The following is a 20,473-nucleotide window of genomic DNA, read 5'->3' as shown; positions in this document are numbered from 1 at the left end:
ACAAAATAATAGATTGGAAACTAATACACCCACCCAATTACACAAAAATCTTTTAACTGCTCGAAAGACAATAGCTGTTATTGTAGACCTACGATAATATATTCCTTTTTGGGTAAGGTGTGCGAACGAGGTGTAAGGCTCAACAATTCAGATTATGAAATGCAGGATGACCTTTTCGCCTTGTTTGTATGTCAGACATACGCCTGTTGCCAGGTCAGGAAGCATATAATCGGGAAGTTGTGGGATAATCAACCAGATTCTACCGTGTTGCTGTGCACCCCTTGAGCTTTAAAGGGTTTTTATTCTACCAGTTAATTTCAGTTTAATTTTTTATTGTGCAGGCTTTGTTAAGTTATAATTAAGACTTTGAACAGCATGATTCTTTTAGGAAGTTTCATAGAAGACTTCCGCTTCGTCAGGTTTAAAATTATAACTACCCGCCAGGAATGACCGGGCTTCGGAGCTCCCAAAGCTGTAACCAGTTGGCGGACCGTAGGTGTAACCAAGGTTTGATTGACCCGGTCCGGTGTTTCCTAACGTGAAGTCGTTTCCTGCACCAAATACCGGCAAATAGTAAGAGCAACTGTAGATCGAGGTTTCCCGATTATCTCCCTCTCCATTTTGATTTAGTTTCAGTGGTTGCAAACCAGGCTTGTTAACCAGTGAAAACAGGAAGGCTGACGAATCGTAATGATAGTGACAATCACCTAATATTAAATAAACAATGAAAATTGTTATAAAAATTTGGTTTTACAAATCCTTTTTTTGTCAAGAACATCGGTGACCCGAAAATTTACACCTCACACCTCGCTTCAGCTTTAAAATTACCACTTTACATGTCTTTGCTTCTATAGAAATGGCTTCTGTTTGCGAAAACACTTGAAGAAAAGTGTTTCAAATTATCCGGACCCAGCTTCCAAGAAATTGTCTGGGGTGTAAATTTGTTATGTTTGGTCTCACTCAGGGTGTTCAGGGTTGCACGCAAAGAGATGTGAATGTTTTTTCGTATTTTGGTATCTAGATCGGTTTCCTTTAGTTGTCTAATTATATAGCTGTCAGTAAATCCTATATTGTCAGCGCAGCTATTTTTCCTTAATTTCTGAGAACTGTCCAATTTGGGATTGTAAATTTGGATAGTTTCGAATAGGACTTTCAGGTAAAATGCACAAACTGTCCAATTTAAGAAAAATTGGACAGTTTTGTCTCAGCCAATCAAATCGAAGGAAAAGCGACATGTGACGGATATCAGCCAATTAGCATTAAGCATAGCGTCAGCCCGGTAAACTTGTCGCATTGTTAGTCGACAATGGCGGAATTTTTAAGGCAAGTTTGCTACGTTTTTCCATTCCTTTTGAGCTTTCCAGCAATAGTAACAACAAAGAGAAATTTTCTACGTTGTCAGAGGAGGAGCTAGCTACACTAAGAAGCAAAAACTAAGAGCAAAACGCCTCTAATAGTACAAAACTTGGGTGAACGTAAGTGCAGCGAAGGGAAGCAAGAAATCTGTCAGATATTCTTTGCCACGAGCTGGATGCAATTCTTTGTCGTTTATGCTGAAATTCGAAAAGAAAACACGGCCATGAAGTATGAACGAAATAGTGGAAAGGAGTATGTCAGATTCAAGAAGTTGTAAAGCTCTTCGGACACTTTGTTTACGACTTTCGTTGATTGATGCAGTGTTTTCACTAACTTTGTAGCAAGCTTCGCAAACTCAGGTGAATAAAATTGCACTGTTTTTCGATGTTTTGTTTAATTTTTATTCGTGAAGACAATGCTTTGAGTGAGTTGCATGTTCTGTGTTATGCCTACTATTGTTGAATGTTTTCCCGCTCTGGAATAAAAAGTTTATTATTTACGCTGGATTGACTACTAAAAGCTATATAATAATATAACCGGATACATTTTCCAATTTGGAAAGAATTAGATTCAAAAAATTCCTGACAGCCAAATTTACTCGGCCTACGGCGTCCAATTTGGCTGCCCTCGGAATTTTTATCAATTATTTCCAAATTGGACAGCATGTAGTCAATTACGTATACTAATTTAAAATTTCCCACAAACATCCACGTAATATGGGGGGCTATCCCGCCTCCCCCCCCCCCTCCCCGCCAACCCAGATGGAATTTCTTCTCCGTTGCGTTAACATTTGAAAAACGTTTTACCTTCCCCGGTGTTAGCGACAGGTAATAAGTTTCTTATCCAATCCGGTCTTATTTACTCCATATTTTATACAGGAGCCGGCACAAAACGGCGAAACATATCCTATTTTAGACTATGCCTCTAGCAAGCCTCAGTGGTTATTCTTTGTTGTCAATTACGCTGGCAAACTTGAGTCCTTTTGCTATCATGAAAATAAAAATGTTTATACTCAGCGGATGCATTGGACTCTAAAATCATTTTTTTAGAGTCAGCGGTGTTGTATATTTAGAAGAGTTTTTAGCCACCGAATATTTCAATAGGCAACCATCCGAGTCACTAGGTAAACTATTCTCCCCTAATTGTCCTAAAGATAGTCTCCACTTCTCACCCCTCCCCCCTCGGTTGGCATAGTATTAAGAATATAACATTTGAGCCGTTTTTAATAGAAAGAGCGTTGTTGCACCACACCAATTTCAAGGAGAATGCCCAATAAAGATTACTGCCAGATTGAGATTTTCTGCTTCTATACTGCTTTATCGCTTTTGTTCCTATCATTTATTATTTTTATTGTTTCTAGCTGATGCACGTGTATTGGGGAAAAATAAAATTAAGTCACTAACCAGCCCATGATCATGAGATGCCAGTGTATCCCCCGAAAATGTACGGTCCAACACGGACAATGGTAACTGTAGGGCCTTTATCGTTGCAGTTGGTATGAAAAGTTGCTGCATTCCAGCCATCCACAGACGCACGCCAACAACGCTTCCACTGAGAGTCTTTGTGCTCGACAGGCTTTAAAAATTCACCTAAATTTTTTAGATAGCTGGCGTTCGCTTTCAAGATTTCCGAATCCTCTAAACCAGCTGCTGCAGATGCTAATAAAAAGAAAAAACAAACGTAATTTACATATTGAAAGTTATTTGACTTATGGCCAAAGCCCTAAGTGGGCAAAGGGCCGGTTTGAATGTTATTTAAGGAAGTTCAAAGTTTTCGCACAATGCATGTATCAACTTACTTGTTTTAGAATTGCCCTTTCCGGGCAGGTTATTAATTGTGTCATTAAGGTCTTTTATTTTTGAGCAAGCTGCAAAATAATTGCAACCAATGTCAAAACCTTTAAAATTTGTTATTAAAAAGGCTTAGAGATAGCTAAAAACATAAATATTACTACCTATTACTAAAACACTCTACCATTATAACTTATAACTATCATCATTATCATCATCATTGTCGTCATCATCATCATCATCATCATTATCATCATCATCATCATTATCATCATCATTATCATCATCATCGTCATCATCATCATCGTCGTCATCATCATCATCATTATCATCATCATCATGTGAAACCAGCAAATATTCCGGCAGCAACTAATTACTTGCCCCTTTATTTACTGCATGTAACAAGTAAAACACAAGAGAATACGAACGATATTCCATGAGGCAAAAGCTATCAGTTCCTGTTGTTCAGTTTGTTTGTTTGTTTGTTTGTTTGTTTGTTTGTTTTAATTTGAAGAAATTTTTAGTTTTTTTTCACGCATCTAATGCATTCCCAACGTGGCGGGAACCGAGTAAACCTTTGCAACATTTTGTTATATTTGGGGGGAAAAAAAAAAAAAAAAAAAAGGAAAAAAAAAGAAAAAAAAATCTAAAAACACAGTTTTACTAATCGTAATAGATATGGGACAAAGAGGCGATAACGGCTACGGAAAAGGACGGGAGGCGGGAATAACAAAATACGGGAAGCGAGAGTAAAAGGCATGGGAGTCGGATGGCTTAGACCAACCCCCCACCCCTCTCCCCTTGTTTCCCTCCACTATGAGCCGGGTATTTATACTTACCATCGCAGTCTTCCAGTGCTTTTATCTTTGCTTCCTGTTCTGTCGCCCTTGCTTCCCCCCCCTGTTCTACCATCTTTGCCTTCAGTTCTGCTATGCTCTTCTCCAACAGTTTTACCTTTGGTTTCAGCCGCCCTCCTCCCTTAGCCAGGACGGGTTTGAATTCTTCCGTCAGAATGAACATCAGCAGAAAAGTCACAAGAACAATCTTCAGATGACTGGCCATTTCTGTGAAATATATATAATAACAAGTTATTACATCCCGCAAGTAAAACGGCGGTTTGTACTGGACAAGAATTATCACATGATCCGCTTTGAAACCACACAAGAGAATACAGTATAACTCCTTTAGGGTAACAACAACCTTTGGTCTGGCACGTGATCAAAGATAAGTGATCGATTTGAATTAGAACATATTTTCAAAAAGTATAACCCATAAACATGGGTATTCAATAGTCTTTGTGAGCATCGCAGGAGCGTTTTTCTTTGCGAGCACGAGCATTGACAAAAGTTAGTCTTGCGAACAAAGAGCAGTTTTCAAAAAGGCCGCGGGGGGGGGGATTTTTTGGGTTTTTAGCGCCCCCCCCCCGGGGGGGCCGCGAGGGGCTTGGGGGGGAGAAGCTGCGACCTCCACTGAAACCCGAGCATGTTGGGCCCCGAGAAAACGAGCCCCCAAAAAATTTTGGGAGATCCGAAACAATGAAAAAAATTTAGACAAACAAAAACAACCCCAAAAATACGGGAATAAGAATTATTGTTTCCGTACGAGTTTTACTCACTGAAAAGCCACAAAGTCAATTTTCGTTCGCAAGACGATGTGAACCAATCAGAGGGCGCGAAACGATTTTTGCACGTGTGAGCACAATAATACGTACGTTCAATCAGAAGCCGCGTATCGTGTTTTTTGACGTGTGAGACGTATCAAATTGAAGTATTCATTCAAGGCTGATTGACGGCGTTTCGAACACAAGCCAATTCTTTGGCGTAGCTAAGAAGCTTTTTTTTACAATTATAATTTCAACGTTTAACTTGAAGCTTTCTCGGTATTCCATAAGAAAAGAATTGAAAAGCGTCTTATGGTCATTTATGATTTATGCAACGTTTTTTTCTCTCATGCGTACAAATAAAGGAAGTGTTTAATTGAAAACAGAGAAAAGAAAAATTCAGTTACCCTCAGGGCAAGGCTAAGAAATGTACAAAAGACAACGCACTCGCAAAAAATGCATTCCCAGAAAAAGATATCTGAGCGGTCGAATATTTTCAATTCGTATGTTATTCCCGAGTTTTCATTTCATAGGAAATTGTCAAACAATGGACAATATATAATAACATTTTTCGCTTCCTGACAAATTGCACTTAAACAGTCTTTTTTAGCTCACTGAATAGTTGAACAAGCAGAAGGTTATAATGTTTTGAAGCGTGTTGCCAAATTTGATTATTTGCTGTATCATACAGTCTCTGCCTTCTTGCTAACGCACAAACAGCAAAAGTATAGAAGATTTTAAACAAGCTATGACATTAACCTATGAACTTGGTACCCGCCAGAATATAGAGATTCAAGTAAGCATCAATTTAAAAGGAAAGTACTAGAAGTGGAAAAACGAAATCTTGTAACAAAATTACTGCTTCATACTCACTCGGAACGTTGCCCTGATTTTAACTGTAAAGTAAAAGGACTTTGAATGTTTCAAAGGTGCTGCTTCAGTTTTCCAAATCTGCGAAAAATGAATTATAACAACGATTAGCGAACAAACATGTACACATTGCAGTAAACAGGACACAGAACAAACGCACGAGAACTTACGTCGTATCTGGTTGCCCAAATTCAAAGTGCTCTTCTGGCAGGGAACACGGACGATTAAAAAAAATAAGAAGTTTTAGAGTAAACCTGACAAGTAGCTTTCTGATTGGTTATTGTTGACATCATCAGTTGTATTATTGGTTGTCCTAAAATATTACGGATGATGCTACGATCGAACAGATGGAAATCATCTCCAAGGTTCTTAAATCGACGTGTCAAAAATGTGCTCTTTGCGTGGTAGAAAAACGGTAATTTTCTAGCAGATTTTTGAAAGCAAACGCTGTGGTAGACATGTACAGAACTAAAGTAGTACAAATAGCAGTACTGTAACTTCGTACCGTGAATATCCCTTTGTTATTGTTTGACTTAATTATATCTCAATTATTGCGTGTATATAGCTGCAAAAGATGATATGTTTTTGGCCCTGTTGGTTGGCGAGTATTAAGCTCAGCTGATGCTCTTTTTGCGAAAGTTACGTTGCTAAGTTATATCTCTTCTCTTAATTCTGCTTAGATATGATCAATTCTACTGGGAAATAATAAGTATTCTGCTCAGTAATAGCTGCTCTGCAGAAAAAAAAATGCTCAAATATAGCTACTCTTCTCTCGCTTTGGCTTCAATTAAACTATTCTTCTCTCAACTCTTCGCAGAGATGTTTGTTCTGCAGGAAATTGTGCTTGGCGATAGCTATTGTGCCTGACATGTATTCTGCTCAGCCATTATGCTGTGATTTTTTTCTCAGATACTGTAGCATCTCATCTGCTAATAATTTTGCTCAGATCATGAATGATCTATTCTGCTGTAAAATCCGCTCAAATAATATGACCTATTCTGTTGTAAATTCAGCTCAGATCATGTCTAATTTATTCTGCTGTAAATTCTGCTCAAATTAATTATGATCTTTTCTGCTGTAAATTCTGCTTAGATCATGTATGATCTATTCGAATCTATTCTGCTGAAAATTCCGCTAATGATCAGTTCATGTATGATCTTTTCTGCTGTAAATTCTGCTTAGATGATGTATACACTTTTCTGTTTTAAATTCTGCTCAGATCATGTATGATTTATTCTGTTGGGAATTCTTCTCAGAACATGTATGATCTATTCTGTTGTAAATTCTGCTCAGATCATGTATGATCTATTCTGCTGTAAATTCTGCTCAGATCATGTATGATTTATTCTGTTGCATTTGGGAATTCTTCTCAGAAAATGTATGATCTTTTCTGTTGTAAATTCTGCTCAGAGATCACGTCCAGTCCGTTGCATTAGTATTTAGAATTTCAGTGAAAAAAAAAACACTTTTTTTTCACTCTTTATAAAACGTTGCAATTTCAATTTTTTCAATTTCTATTTTCGCTGGCTGAGGTTCATAATCTGTGTTTTCTCTATCATTGGGAGCTTTCTCTTTTGCCTATAGATAATTGGTTTAATGACAACTTCGAAATAAAATTTATCTATTTAATTTATTTGGGCATAAATTATTTGATCGCTTTCTTCAAAAAGGTGAAGTTAATGTACCAGTCGACATGTAGATCGATTTCTAAATAATACTCTTCTGGACTATTCTCCTCCAAAAAGGCTTAAATGATAACCACATTTAGACTGACTAAAATTTTTCCAATTTCGTTTATTTTCATTTCATTGAATTATCATTTTTCTAATGCTTTAAAACTACTTTTTCCCCTTTTCAATATTGTAAAGTTTTGCCATTTTTATATAAAATTCTGATTTTTTTTTGAGAACAGAGAAATGAATTATCATTCATTGAATTATCATTTTTCTAATGTTTTAAAAATACTTTTTTCCCTTTTCAATATTGTAAAGTTTTGCATTTTTATATAAAATTCTGGGGTTTCCGTCAGAATGAACATCAGCAGAAAAGTCACAAGAGCAATCTTCAGATGACTGGCCATCTCTGTGAAATATATATAAAAAGTTACTACATCCCGCAAGTAAAACGGCGGTTTGTACTGGACAAGAATTATCACATGATCCGCTTTGAAACCACACAAGAGAATACAGTATAACTCCTTTAGGGCAACAACAACTTTGGTCTGGCACTTGGTGAACTATCATCAGTTGATTTGAACATATTTTTAAAAAGTATAACCCATAAACAGGGGTATTGAATAGTCTTTGTGAGCATAAGCGTTTTTCTTTGCGAGCACGAGCATTGGCAAAAGTTAGTCTTGCGAACAAAGAGCAGTTTTTAAAAAGCGACCTCCACTGAAACCCGAGCATGCGAGTTTTACTCACTGAAAAGCCACAAAGTCAATTTTCGTTCGCAAGCCAATGTAAACCAATCAAAGGGCGCGAAACGCTTTTTGCACGTGTGAGCACAATGATACGTACGTCCAATCAGAAGCCGCGTATCGTGTTTTTCGACGTGTGAGACGCAACAAGTTGAAGTTTTCATTCAAGGCTGATTGACGGCGTTTCGAACACAAGCCAATTCTTTGGCGTAGCTAAGAAGCTTTTTTTTACAATTATAATTTCAACGTTTAACTTGAAGCTTTCTCGGTATTCCATAAGAAAAGAATTGAAAAGCGTCTTATGGTCATTTATGATTTATGCAACGTTTTTTTTCTCTCATGCGTACAAATAAAGGAAGTGTTTAATTGAAAACAGAGAAATGAAAAATTCAGTTACCTCAGGGCAAGGCTAAGAAATGTACAAAAGACAACGCACTCGCAAAAAATGCATTCCCAGAAAAAGATATCTGAGTGGTCGAATATTTTCAATTCGTATGTTATTCCCGAGTTTTCATTTCATAGGAAATTGTCAAACAATGGACAATATATAATAACATTTTTCGCTTCCTGACAAATTGCACTTAAACAGTCTTTATTAGCTCACTGAATAGTTGAACAAGCAGAAGGTTATAATGTTTTGAAGCGTGTTGCCAAATTTGATTATTTGCTGTATCATACAGTCTTTGCCTTCTTGCTAACGCATAATTGATTTCCAATTGTACTTAAATGTATAGACAGAACAAACAGCAAAAGTATAGAAGATTTTAAACATGCTACGACATTAACCTATGAACTTGGTACCCGCCAGAATATAGAGATTCAAGTAAGCATCAATTTAAAAGGAAAGTACTAGAAGTGGAAAAACGAAATCTTGTAACAAAATTACTGCTTCATACTCACTCGAAACGTTGCCCTGATTTTAACTGTAAAGTAAAAGGACGTTAAAGTTTCAAAGGTGCTGCTTCAGTTTTCCAAATCTGCGAAAAATGAATTATAACAACGATTAGCGAACAAACATGTACACATTGCAGTAAACAGGACACGGAATAAACGCACGAGAACTTACGTCGTATCTGGTTGCCCAAATTCAAAGTGCTCTTCTGGCAGCGAGCACGGACTATTGAAATAAGAAGTTTTAGAGTAAAGCTGACAGGTAGCTTTCTGATTGGTTATTGTTGACATCATCAGTTGTATTATTGGTTGTCCTAAAATATTACGGTTAATGCTACGATCGAACAGATGGAAATCATCTCCAAGGTTTTTTTAAAGTCGACGTGTCAAAAATGTGCTCTTTGCGTGGTAGAAACACGATAATTTTCTAGCAGATTTTTGAAAGCAAACGCCGTGGTAGACATGTACAGAACTAAAGTAGTAAAAATAGCAGTAGTGTAACTTCGTACCGTGAATATCCCTTTGTTATTGTTTGACTTTATATCTCAATTATTGCGTGTATATAGCTACAAAAGATGATATGTTATTTGGGCCTGTTGATTGGCGAGTATTAAGCTCAGCTGATGCACGTCTTGCGAAAGTTACGTTGCTAAGTTATATCTCTTCTCTTAATTCTGCTTCGATATGATCGATTCTACTGGGAATTAATAAGTATTCTGCTCAGTAGTAGCTGCTCTGCAGAAAAAAAAAAAAGCTCAAATATAGCTACTCTTCTCTCGCTTTGGCTTCAATTGATCTATTCTTCTCTCAACTCTTCGCAGAGATGTTTGTTCTGCAGGAAATTGTGCTTGGCGATAGCTATTGTGCCTGACATGTATTCTGCTCAGCCATTATGCTGTGATTTTTTCTCAGATACTGTAGCATCTCATCTGCTAAAAATTTTGCTCAGATCATGTATGATCTATGCTGCTGTAAAATCCGCTCAAATAATATGACCTATTCTGTTGTAAATTCAGCTCAGATCATGTCTAATTTATTCTGCTGTAAATTCTGCTCAAATTAATTATGATCTTTTCTGCTGTAAATTCTGCTTAGATCATGTATGATCTATTCGAATCTATTCTGCTAAAAATTCCGCTAATGATCAGTTCATGTATGATCTTTTCTGCTGCAAATTCTGCTTAGATGATGTATACACTATTCTGTTTTAAATTCTGCTCAGATCATGTATGATTTATTCTGTTGTAAATTCTTCTCAGATCATGTATGATCTATTCTGCTGTAAATTTGCTTAGATAATGTATAAACTTTTCTGTTGTAAATTCTGCTCAGATCATGTATGATTTATTCTGTTGCATTTGGAAATTCTTCTCAGAAAATGTATGATCTTTTCTGCTGGAAATTCTGCTCAGAAATCACGTCCAGTCCGTTGCATTAGTATTTAGAATTTCAGTGAAAAAAAAAAAACATTTTTTTTTTCATTCTTTATAAAACCTTGCAATTTTAATTTTTGTGAGCAATGCCGCTGGCTGAGGTTCATAATCTGTGTTTTCTCTATCATTGGGAGCTTTCTCTTTTGCCAATAGATAATTGGTTTAATGACAACTTCGAAATCAAATTTATCTATTTAATTTATTTGGGCATAAATTATTTGATCGCTTTCTTCAAAAAGGTGAACTTAATGTACCAGTCGACATGTAGATCGATTTCTAAATAATACTCTTCTGGACTATTCTCCTCCAAAAAGGCTTAAATGATAACCACATTTAGACTGACTAAAATTTTTCCAATTTTTTTTATTTTCATTTCATTGAATTATCATTTTTCTAATGTTTTAAAACTACTTTTTTCGCTTTTCAATATTTTAAAGTTTTGCCATTTTTATTTAAAATTCTGATTTTTTTTTGAGAACAGAGAAATTAAAAACAGAGAAACAGAGAAATGAAAAATTCAGTCCCCTCAGGGCAAGGCTAAGAAATGTACAAAAGACAACGCACTCGCAAAAAATGCATTCCCAGAAAAAGATATCTGAGCGGTCGAATATTTTCAATTCGTATATTATTCCCGAGTTTTCATTTCATAGGAAATTGTCAAACAATGGACAATATATAATAGCTCACCGAATAGTTGAACAAGCAGAAGGTTATAATTTTTTGAAGCGTGTTGCCAAATTTGATTATTTGCTGAATCATACAGTCTCTGCCTTCTTGCTAACGCATAATTGATTTCCAATTGTACTTAAATGTATAGACAGAACAAACAGCAAAAGTATAGAAGATTTTAAACAAGCTACGACATTAACCTATGAACTTGGTACCCGCCAGAATATAGAGATTCAAGTAAGCATCAATTTAAAAGGAAAGTACTAGAAGTGGAAAAACGAAATCTTGCAACATAATTACTGCTTCATACTCACTCGGAACGTTGCCCTGATTTTAACTGTAAAGTAAAAGGACGTTGAAGTTTCAAAGGTGCTGCTTCAGTTTTCCAAATCTACGAAAAATGAATTATGACCACGATTAGCGAACAAACATGTACACATTGCAGTAAACAGGACACAGAATAAACGCACGAGAACTTACGTCGTATCTGGTTGCCCAAATTCAAAGTGCTCTTCTGGCAGCGAGCACGGACTATTGAAATAAGAAGTTTTAGAGTAAAGCTGACAGGTAGCTTTCTGATTGGTTATTGTTGACATCATCAGTTGTATTATTGGTTGTCCTGAAATATTACTTTTTTTTTTTTTTAATTAATGAAATCTTTATTACACGCAACACTACTACAGAGAAATACATGTTTACAACGGGCTATTTACAAGAGACATACTTTTTACATGAGCATTTTCAAAAGGAAAGAAAAAATTGTTAATTACAAGGATAACTAATTATGACTACTTCTAAAATATACTGAATTTTTACTCACAATACAACGCTAAAGTACAATACATTACGCTAATTACATTAATACAACGAGACACATTTTAAATAATGACGTACTAACTTTAAAACATAGATTATTTGTATACGGTTCCTTTCTTATTCTACATATACGTTCCTAATAGCTCGCAATACAAAACACTATTCACACTACGTTACTTACTTACTTACTTACTTTTTACAAAAGACAATAAATTAAAATGTTACACAAAAAAAAAACAAAGAGAGTGAAATGCTACCGATGATGTGATAAATATTTAAAAGAAATCTTTCCACTTGAAATTAAAATGAGAGAGTTTATTTGCACGTAAGGCGATGTACTTTTCGAGATTTATTTTTTCTCGAACGTAGCCGACAAAATCCGCAAATTGATATTTTTTGTCATTTTTAGCGCAGATAAACAGGAAAAACTTGCCAATGAGTATAAGGTGGTTGATGGTTTGAAGCGAAGATGAGCCTTTTAAGACGCCATATATTATTTCATTTTCTGTCAAAGCTGTCACGCTATGCTCTTTGCATTGTAAAGGTAAGGTAAGGTAAAGTCTTTATTTAACGAGGGTAGCACTAACATAGCATAAAAACACTAACAAACCAGTGGCCCTCAAGCGGTACCACTCAGTAAATTCGTTCCAGAACGATACAGCCAATGAACAGTGCACAAATAAATGAGAGATAGATTGCTCTGTATCAGGGCAAAATGGACAAGTAGGTGAATCGATAATTTGCATTTTGTAGAGAAGGCTGTTGGTGTTAAGAATATTATGTATTAATTTGAACTGAAACACGGATAATTTAACTTCTTTTGTTACAGCAAAGGGAAGTGAGTATATTTTGCGACGTTGCGATGGATCAAAACCACACTTGATGAGTCTTTTTTCTGCCGTAGGTGGAGGTAGATTTTTTCCATTAATCAACAGATGATATATGACTTTACTCGTTAGGTTTTCTATAGTTGGCGTCGAGGAGGAGAGGTTTTCGGTTTGTGGCTGTTTTAAATGCTCTTTCCAAGCACTAGGTATTGCAGATAAAAGCCCGTAGTATTGTAGAAAGTTGCAGTTTATATGGAATTTTTGTTGGAAGGACTGAAAAGAAATAAAGCGTCTTTTTTGTTCATCTACGAGACTGGATACGTTTTTAATGCCGCCGATGTGCCAGTTTTGAAAGAACACTGACTTTTTATTTATTTTTATAAATTGATTATTCCATATAATTTGGTTTAATACGTCGCTCTTCGTCTTAGGTACATTATTGGATAACATTTGCCAGTAAGTTATTACATCGTTGTAAAATTTCGGAAGCGATTTATCTAAATTTATGCATTTGACATCGTAGTTGCACTCGAAAATTAGTGTTTCACCTACGCTTGATAGCAGTGAAATTGGTATAGCTTTCCATGGTGCGTCATCTGTAGAACATATGCGTTTTACCCAAAATAATTTTAGAGCTTTATCGAATACCGTGAAGTCAGTCATATTAAGACCCCCTTTTTCTTTACATTTGATGATCGTAGATCTTTTTATTTTAGGCTGCTTATACTTCCAAATGAAATTAAAAATAATTTTGTTAACCTCTTCCGTAAAGCCACTGTGAGTTTCCAGCACGCTACACACAAACGTGAGTTTCGACAGCGCAAGTGTTTTGACTATATTAATTTTGCCATAAATAGAAATATCTCTTGATGACCAAATGTTGAGAATTTTTTTAAGCGACCCGAGTTTATCATAAAAGTTTTTTTCAATTGCGCGTTCGTCATTGTATGAAAAATAAATTCCGAGCGCATATATCGGCTCTTCACTAAGTTTTAAGTTCAAGATTTTATCTTTGCGCAGACGCCATGATCCTAACCAAAGGAGTTCTGACTTGGTCTGGTTTAACCGAAGGCCGGTAACATGTTCAAATTTTTCTAGAAGGTTAAACAGATTGGTTATCGATTGAGTGTCCTTTACAAATACGGTGGTGTCATCGGCATACGTCCTGAAATATTACGGTTGATGCTACGATCGAACAGATGGAAATCATCTCCAAGGTTTTTAAATCGACGTGTCAAAAATGTGCTCTTTGCGTGGTAGAAACACGATAATTTTCTAGCAGATTTTTGAAAGCAAACGCTGTGGTAGACATGTGCAAAACTAAAGTAGTACAAATAGCAGTACTGTAACTTCGTACCGTGAATATCCCTTTTGTTATTGTTTGACTTAATTATATCTCAATTATTGCGTGTATATAGCTGTAAAAGATGATATGTTTTTGGCCCTGTTGGTTGGCGAGTATTAAGCTCAGCTGATGCACGTTTTGCGAAAGTTACGTTGCTAAGTTATATCTCTTCTCTTAATTCTGCTAAGAAATGATCAATTCTACTGGGAATTAATAAGTATTCTGCTCAGTAATAGCTGCTCTGCAGAAAAAAAATGCTCAAATATAGCTACTCTTCTCTCGCTTTGGCTTGAATTGAACTATTCTTCTCTCAACTCTTCGCAGAGATGTTTGTTCTGCAGGAAATTGTGCTTGGCAATAGCTATTGTGCCTGACATGTATTCTGCTCAGCCATTATGCTGTGATTTTTTCTCAGATACTGTAGCATCTCTTCTGCTAAAAATTTTGCTCAGATCATGTATGATCTATGCTGCTGTAAAATCCGCTCAAATAATATGACCTATTCTGTTGTAAATTCAGCTCAGATCATGTCTAATTTATTCTGCTGTAAATTCTGCTCAAATTAATTATGATCTTTTCTGCTGTAAATTCTGCCTAGATCATGTATGATCTATTCGAATCTATTCTGCTGAAAATTCCGCTCATGATCAGTTTATGTATGATCTTTTCTGCTGTAAATTCTGCTTAGATGATGTATACACTTTTCTGTTTTAAATTCTGCTTAGATCATGTATGATTTATTCTGTTGGAAATTCTTCTCAGAACATTTATGATCTATTCCGCTGTAAATTTGCTTAGATAATGTATAAACTTTTCTGTTGTAAATTCTGCTCAGAGATCACGTCCAGTCCGTTGCATTCATATTTAGAATTTCAGTGAAAAAAAAAAACACTTTTTCACTCTTTATAAAACGTTGCAATTTCAATTTTTGTGAGCAATGCCGCTGGCTGAGGTTCATAACCTGTGTTTTCTCTATCATTGGGAGCTTTCTCTTTTGCCAATAGATACTTGGTTTAATGACAACTTCGAAATAAAATTTATCTATTAAATTTATTTGGGCATAAATTATTTGATCGCTTTCTTCAAAAAGGTGAAGTTAATGTACCAGTCGACATGTAGATCAATTTCTAAATAATACTCTTCTGGACTATTCTCCTCCAAAAAGGCTTAAATGATAACCACATTTTAGACTGACTAAAATTTTTCCAATTTCTTTTATTTTCATTTCATTGAATTATCATTTTTCTAATGTTTTAAAACTACTTTTTCCCTTTTCAATATTGTAAAGTTTTGCCATTTTTATTTAAAATTCTGATTTTTTTATATTATACAGTTTTTTATACTTTCAAAAACATTAAAAACAACATTGGGGGCTGGGTTGGGGAAGACGACGCGTGAATACGGTGTCATTTACTTTTCTAAAGTTGATTAAGATCTACTTTCTCCCTGCAATATTTATACAATGTCAAGCCGTGGGTGATGAGAATAAACGGAAATTATCAAGTAGCGGATGAAGTTTGCGGCACTCCAAAAGCAGTGACACAATTTTACAGGTGTTTGCAGGTATCTTGTCTTGCCTTCGCATCATCAGTTTCTGATCAGTTGTTTGGGCTCGTCACGCAATGGTCCTTCTCCCACCAACTTTGTGAGGAAAAGCGTTGCGTGACGACCCGATTTTCGGATGCAAAGGGGACAAGCAGATGCCGGAAGTAACTCCTCTTGAAAAAGTTAATAGCGACCTAAAACATGATTTGAACTTGTGCAAAGCTTAAATAACACGTTATGTATTCTCCCCTTTAATACTTCATTTTATTATTCCATACTTTTTTTTAACTTTGTGTCTTACAACTATAAGTGATGTTTTTTATATAGCGTTAAAGACAAAAAAACCTTCCTTATTAAAACGCAACTGCTATTAATCTCACATTTGATATTTTTTTTTCTGAATCTTTCACTTGAACAAAACAACAGCAGAATGATATTTTTAAGTTTTCTTAATATCGCAATTCTTTAGTTTTTTAGTCTTTACATTGAAGAATTTCCAATTCTATTTTTAAGGGCGTGTAAAGCTTAGACTTCAGATTCTGCACCTCCCTTTGAAACTGGCTGGCGTCTGCTTTCAAGCTGAAAAGAGAAATTCACACAAAGAATGTATTTTAAAATATGGTTCACAAATATTTCCTGAGCTTAATGCGAGTCTTTTACGGCAATTATTGACAGAGCTGTCGGAGCTGTTGTGTCAAAATAAAAGATGCGATTCTCGTTGTTTTTTTATACTTTCTCTAGCTGGTATTTTTCGAAAAAATCGTAGTACATACATGTTGGGAGCGGTTGAAAACAAACAAAAAAACATGCTGTACATATTCAACTTACTTGTTTAAGGGCCGACCTTGTTTTGCAAAGTATGGATCGTGTTATTCAGTTCTTTTATCTTTGAGCAGGCTGGAAAAATTAAACCAATTACAAGACCTTTAAAACTTGTAAAAAGAAGGTTTATGGGTATAGTTACTAAACACATTACTAAATCCCTTCCAAAGCATCGATTCTGCATCAACACGATTGCCTTCGCTTGCAAGATATTCAAACACATCACTTTTTTCAGAAGAAGAAATACGGGCAAACAAGAGGTAAAGGTAATTTATTTAATGCCAAAAGAAGGGGGAGTGGTTGTCCAGTCTCCCGAGCCAGAGGCTTATGATAAAAGTGTTTGACAATATTAAGTTATAAAAATAAATGTTCATGTTAAAAAAATAGATATAAAAAACTATATGTAAAACTGTATGGCAAATCTTTGAGTGTCAAAGTCAATAACTATTTAAAAGGGACAGTATCGAGACAGTATCACGAGAAGACTTCTCAGCGTTTGTTGAAGGTTTGTCGCTGACGTTTCGGCTATTGCTTAAAGTTAAAAAATCAAAGCTTTCACACGCGATTTAAAATAGCAGCACGTTAGCGCGCGCTTTAAAAATAACGTGTAAAAGTTTGAAACAAAAGAAAAGTGGCGCGAAACTCATGCGCGTGACAAGGACTTGTAAACCTCTGGGATGACAGCATGGTCGTTCCCAGAGTGCGGATACACGCGCATGAGTTTCGCGCCACGTTTCTTTTGTTTCAAACTTTTACACGTTATTTAACTTAGGCTGCTAAAGTTAGACAAGTTAAGTAACTACATAATGATCCATCATTCTGAAAATAATTCACTCCATGTTCTCTTTGTACCGGCTCAGAATAAAGGAGAACACGTCTTAGCTACTTCAATTTTTTTCACAATTTTCTGGGGGAGCATGCCCCCAGATCCCCCTAGGAAGGTGTCTCCTTCGTCTGTGCCAACAGCGATACAAGAATAGGGGATATTTTGGCGACAGAATTACGAGAACGCATTATTTTAGGTTATGCACTCCGGACTCAAACATTTCCGATATTATCAGTGGCTATGGACGAATTCGAAATTCCGACAGCGACATGCGAACCTTTTGAAATTGCGACATGAAAAGATTTGAAATTCAGACGGGGGACATGAAGACCCCCCTAACAGGGCCTCGTTGACATATACTGTTACTACTATACACAGCACAAGTTGGAAAACCAGAAATACATGTTGTTGTTTTAAAGTTATCACAATGGCTAAGACAGGTCACATATAGTTTTTTGCAGAATATAACACATTTAAAACTAGAGTCAAATTTCATGTTTGAAAAACAAATTAATTACTGCTGCATACTCACTCTAAGGTAAAAGGACGTTAAAGTTTCTTCCACGGTTTTTAAAACGTTGCAAACTTGCGAAGGACGAATATATCAACAATTAGCTAGAAAACATGAAAATATTGCAGTAAAAACGAGGAACAATAAAACAATGTCGTAAAAAATGTTGTGGTTATTCATCGTGATAGAGTACAATGATAAAGTATTATTCCGTTTGTCTCACGACGTAGTCACGTGTGATGGAGATCGCGGCGTTTCGACTGCATACTGCTAGTCTTCATCAGGCGATAAGGTCGACTGGTTGTTAGCCTGAATTTCAGACATCCCTCTGTGCTCGCCTGCTTGCCAGAAAACATGAAAATATTGCAGTAAAAACGAGGAACAATAAAACAATGTCGTAAAAAATGTTGTGGTTATTCATCGTGGTAGAGTACAACAATAAAGTATTATCAACGGCGGAAGTCTGGGTGCGGGCGAGTAGGATGTCCGGGTCGTTTTCTTTGATCCTATCTTGCATAGGTCTTCCAGTCTCGCCGATGTAAACTTTGCCACATTTACAGGGAATCCTGTAAACAACGCCATCTTGCTTATTCGAATCAACAGCGTCTTTCGGCCGTACTAGTTGTGATCGAAGTGTAGTTTCCGACTTGAAAACAGCGCGTACGCCTTGTTGTTGTAGGCAGCGGCGAAGTTGCTCGGAAAGACCTTTGACATAAGGTAGAACGGCAGTGGATTTAAACGCAGCCACGGGTTCAGCACTGGTGTTCGGTTTTCTAGTCTTGGTGATCTTCTGCAAGAAAGAAAAAGGATAACCATTTTACTTGTTTCCTATACGTAAATCGATTAAAATAATCCGTAAAATAAACGAACAATATTCTTGTCGCAAGGTCTGAAAAGTTTATAAGCGAAGCTTTCGACTGTATCGCACAGTCTTCATCAGCGATTAAAATTAGCTCACGTTGTCTCGTGAATGCAAATTGTTTAATCACGTGACAACAGATGGTCAAAAATAGCGGGAAGATCGTAGCCCCCGTCTCTGTTCAGCGTTGGGCGTTGACGTCTGATATGGATGGCTTCCTTGATTTTCCTTTTTACATCTACCGACTCCTTGTCAAGAATCTTGACTCCTTCCCAGTCGATCTGGTGGTTGGCCTGAGACTGGTGTTCCTGGATTGCAGATGTTGTTTGTCTCTGATGTTCACCCAGTCGCTTCTCCAGAGTTCTCGCTGTCTCGCCAATGTAATGTTCACCGCAATCATTTCATGTGATGTCGTATACCACGTCGGTCTTCTTTGTGGTTGGTGTCTTGTCTTTTGGATGGACTAAGATTGACCTCAGCATGTTGTAAGGCTTGTGGTATGTGCGGATGTCTTGTGCTCTGAAGACTCTGCTAAGATGTTCAGAGAGTCCCGACACCTAAGGCAGGCCTACGGAGATTGGTCTAGTTGTCTCTGAGGTGTTGTTCGCCTGACTTGTGGGGCTGGGTCGAGAAGGGACTTTAAACATCCAGCGTTTGTAACCATTTGCGAGTAGAGCACTTTGGATGTGCTGTACTTCCTTTGCCTTGTCTTCCTCCTCACTAACAAGGAGTTCTGCTCTGTGTAGGAGGGTCCTCAAAACTGATCTTTTGTGTTGTAGGTGATGATTTGAAGTGAAATTGAGATATTGATCCGTGTGGGTGGGTTTCCTATACACCGTTGTTTTTGTGCTCCCATCTTCATTCACATGGACACAGGTGTCAAGGAAGGCTAGTTTACCATCTTCCTCTTGCTCGCTGGTAAACTTTATGTGAGGGTTAATGCTGTTGATGTGTTGGATGAAACTATCGATGTTGGCAGCGTGCATTTTAGTGAACGTGTCATCCACATAACGATATATACCAGATGTCAGGTGGGTTGGGTGCCGTAGATAGGGCGAACTTCTCGAAGTGTTCCATGTACAGGTTGGCAACTATCGGTCTCCAACACATCAACAGCATCAACAGTAATTTTAATCGCTGACGAAGACTGTGCGATACAGTCGAAAGCTTCGCTCATAAACTTTTCAGACCTTGCGACAAGAATATTGTTCGTTTATTTTAACACCAAGGTCAAGAATGAGCGTACATAGTCACAATCCGTAAAATGATTTGTACGGTTAACACTATGTATAAATAAATTCTCATTTGTAAAACTCCGCAACATGCTGGCTGACGAAAACGGCTTTAAAATAATTGTCAGCTGGCTCTAAAGAGCGGATATTTTTCCCACGGTTGTTAAAAATGAACTTAAAATGCCTCTGCGCATGCTTATTTATCATTTAGGCCAATAATCAATTGATTTCGATAATAACCTTTGTTGGGTACTTCTGCAACAGTCGGACGACGCGCGTAGGAGAATAAATCAGTTGTTCAAATACCGTTCGCAGAGTGCTGTTTGCTAGTTTAGTTTCCAAAAAAATATCTTTTAAAGTCGATACTGGAAAAAGCAACATGAAAAACGGAGCTGGTTAAATTATAGTTGCTCCGGGACCAAAGAGAAACTCGCCATTGCAAACACGCAGAATTACTGCTAAATTATGCAACTAACATTTCAGGAGGACAAAACGGAGCTGTTCCACAGAAAAGCTGTTTTTACGCACTTCTCAGCTGACTGAGAGAAACACATTGTCAGCCGAGTTGGCTGGGAAAGACAGAGTATTGGACCGCTCTGCTGGGAGAAACAGTATTTCAACCTACCTGGCTGGGAAAAACAGTATTTTAACCCGCCTGGCTG

General features: G+C 36.8%; 1 protein-coding gene across 1 annotated transcript in view; it reads right to left on the bottom strand.

Moving 5' to 3' along the window:
• Positions 1-20,473, bottom strand: part of LOC144665097 (uncharacterized) — a 115,550-nt gene that overhangs the window by 46,884 nt on the left and 48,193 nt on the right. The window lies entirely within an intron of this gene.

This window comes from Oculina patagonica, chromosome 9 (genome assembly GCF_052425735.1).
Source record: "Oculina patagonica isolate OP01 chromosome 9, crgOcupat, whole genome shotgun sequence".
NCBI classification, from domain to species: Eukaryota; Metazoa; Cnidaria; class Anthozoa; order Scleractinia; family Oculinidae; genus Oculina; species Oculina patagonica.
The sequence above is the reverse complement of the archived record's forward strand: the minus strand, read 5'-3'. Positions and strand labels throughout refer to the sequence as shown.